We start from the raw sequence: 3,501 nt of genomic DNA, 5'->3' as shown, positions 1-3,501 counted from the left end.
CCTACGCCTGGAAGTAACAAGAATTGTGAATGGCTTTGATGCTACGCAGCTTTACATAAGAAACGAGTGAATCAATACGGGCAAACAACCAGAAAACCTTGTATTTTATTAACTTTTTATCTGGGAAAATCAAGAAATTAGAATCACTGTCATATCTGAAGTCATCGAACAATTCAATTAAAATCGAAGTAATTACTTTTTTTCAAGTAAAATCCTAAAATCACTCGAAGCTCATTTTTTACATAAACGAATTTATTTTTTTACAATTAGTTAACAACATTTTTATGATGGAGAATGTTACATAAAAAAAACTTACTTCTATTTTGCATCGATTTTTCTTCTTTGAATAACACAACTAATTCAAGGAAAAAAGGCCGAGTGCAAATCATAAAATACTGTAACGTGAAATCAACTAATGAAGTTTGCCCTCCAACAAATCTGCAAGCGATGCGAATGATTAAGGAACAAGAAATAAATGTCATGTATTTTAAGCGCAATTTTCTATTTTAAATTAAATTTCCAAATACAATTACATGTACCTCTATCCTTGCTTTGTTATAAAGTTCAGTTCAAAAATAACACACCAAGATAAGATAAAAAAAAACTACCATCGATGTAAAAAGTACAGGTTGATAAATTAATTGTAAATATTTGCAAAATATATTTAATTTCTTTTCGATATTCAATATATCATTTGTGGTATCACCACACCGGTTTTATTTAAGTATAACAAACTTCAAACGTACATGTATGTATACATATTTCGTTGTAGGGCGAGGCAATTTTTTCTTGGTTAATATTTATTTAACATCACCATGAGGAAATTGCTGATAGACGTATTTATTCATTGTGGTGGATTAGTGTTATAACAAACTAGCCTTTCCGATGGGTACCAAGTGTACACGCTACTTACTGAAGTTTTTGTACTTGAATGAGGAAAAATTCATCCAAAACTTAATCAAACAAAAGGAATGGAAGGTGTTGTTTCAGGGTTACATTTATCCAAAACCCGCAAGGACACTCGACACATTGCAGTCTTCCTCTAGTTTGTATCGTCTTCATCTCCAAAATTAACTGAAAGTTTCAACGAAATTTTTGTATTACATATAACACGATGACTTTGACTCTCCTATTATTAAATGCTGTAAAAAAACAATCAATCAATCAATCAATCAATCAATCTGACCCTTCCGTAGCACGGTAATTCATCCCGTTTTTCAATGAGTTTGTTTTAGTCGTTTTTTATTGTTTTTGTTGACCCTAATTTGTGTGTGGGCTCTAGTACATTGTATATTAGTGTTTTGTTGTAATTTTGTTCATGGTTATCCACTCGTTTGTACTCTTAATTTCTTGCTACTTCTTACATACGTTTCCATCCTTGAAAAACTGCTTTCCTTTTACTGACCAATTCTCAGTTACAAACAGTGTAAATACATATTATATCTAAGAAAAAATGTCAGAAATTTACTCTGGTTTTAATAGTTTCCGTTTGCATAAGAATATTCATCTTGAATATTTTACCAGGTGTGACCTAAGATGATATTTTGATTAAAGCGTTGTATAAGACCTCACGATATTAAAACGATTCTTTGCAAAAATAATCAGTTGCCGGTTCGGTTTTACAACAAAGGAAGGAATTTCTGTAAAGCTGTTCGACAGTTAGTTCAAAGTTTTTCAATTTAAAAAAATCCTCATTTACATTGTTGACGGATTTTAAGTCTTACGTTAATAACTGTCTTAGTTTGTTTTTGAAAAAAAAGTAGGGAGTCTTTTTTATTATTAAAATATTCTGTTCCCGACTTATAAGATTTGGTTTTGGTATTAATAGATTTTAAAAAAATCACTTGAGAGAAATTGCTTCCTTATACGCGTTAATTGTTTTTTTTTTCATCTACATGTTTATGGTATTGTCTTTTTAACTATAAGGAAGTCTTTGTTCCCACGGTTTTAGTTTGTTTGATTTTTGTTGTTCAGCGGCGCGAAAAAGATTGATGTAATATTGCATAAGAGATAAAAATAGATTAATATGAAAGTACATACAACCAAAAAAGTCAATTATTTCCGAAAAGGATAAAAGGGTATAATAATAACAAAGCAAAATATTGTAAAAACTGTGGCCCTTTTCACAAAAAATCGTAAGTGTAAAATTTGTTGTAAGTTATGCAATATTTCAGCTATATTCAGGCGATGAATATGAAATGGATGATAAAATGAACATGAATGATTATGAAATGAAACAATGATGGGAAACAAGGATAATAGGGTCGACAAATTTTGATTGCCACTAGAAAAGGGGGGATGGGTAGGGTCGGGCAATTTAGCCTCCTGTGGCGGAGCGCAAAGGTTCCTACTCCTATCGAATACCACAGCAGGGTTCTTTAACGTGCGAGGAACGTGGGATCTTTCCCAACACGGTGCACCACTATGGTTTGCGGTCAGATTTTCTGTAAGATTTCAAATGAAAACAAATTATAACTTTACTTAGTGATCAAGGTGATTTTCCTGTTTAAGAAACAAATATTTAAAAGTTTTTTTTAAGTATTTTGTGCTCCAAAAATTGTCATACTGAATATTGGTACGTTTTAGTAAATTCGATCAAAATAAACAGCCATGGTTGATATACTAAAAACCCTCAAAAGTTAAACTGAACTAAAATATGTGTGTCATTTCGGAGTCATACCGTAGTTTAACATTGCATTGAATCAAATCGGAAAAAATGTATTCATACAGTAACAACAAAAATAAAATGTGCACTATTTGAGTTTGTAACATACTTAATTCTATTGTTTTAAGGAATTAAGCAGGACCTTTGAATTGTGTAAATTTGCGTTAGAGCTAGGAGAATTTTGTAAGCAGATTAGAAAACGGATGTGTAGCGAAAGTAACAGCAAACACATTTGACGAAACGAATAAACACATTATCATGTCTTGCATGTCATTTAAAACAAATCACACCAGACTTTGTTTTGTTTGTACTTATTTATCCTAGTCACAGAAAATTGCCAATCCCTACGTTTTTACTTAGGTAAAAAGTTGTTCAACTACAAGTTTCCCTAACAAATATTGTGTATGTTTAAATTATCTTTCTAAATATATACATGTATGCATTTTTGTAGTAGTTCATATTGCAATCGTTTTACTGTTTTTTGTGTTGTCTTATTTTCGTTACCTACAATAGTTATATGTAATTCTATTGTATTCCGTTACCTATATATGTATATAGATTGCGTTTGTTTCCTGTTTATTTTGGCCATGTACTTGGACTTACATGTATCTGAAATGTCCTTCTGCTTTAGTACTTCGGTATTTTTTTCCGATATTTCATAATAATTTTTTTGTTATGAAGTATTTTGCGTAACGTCTACACAGTTGATTGTTTGTATTACTGTAAGAAAACTCGTCCTTGTCTCAGTTATTTTGTGTAAGTCTAATAATCTTAAAGGGGATACAATTTGTGCGGTAATCAATTTAACTGTTTTACAGTTTAAATATATTTTCGAC

Source organism: Perna viridis, chromosome 2, assembly GCF_037379345.1.
Source record: "Perna viridis isolate PV_CMFRI_1.1 ecotype Kerala chromosome 2, ASM3737934v1, whole genome shotgun sequence".
Lineage (NCBI taxonomy): Eukaryota > Metazoa > Mollusca > Bivalvia > Mytilida > Mytilidae > Perna > Perna viridis.
This window is presented reverse-complemented; position numbering follows the sequence as displayed.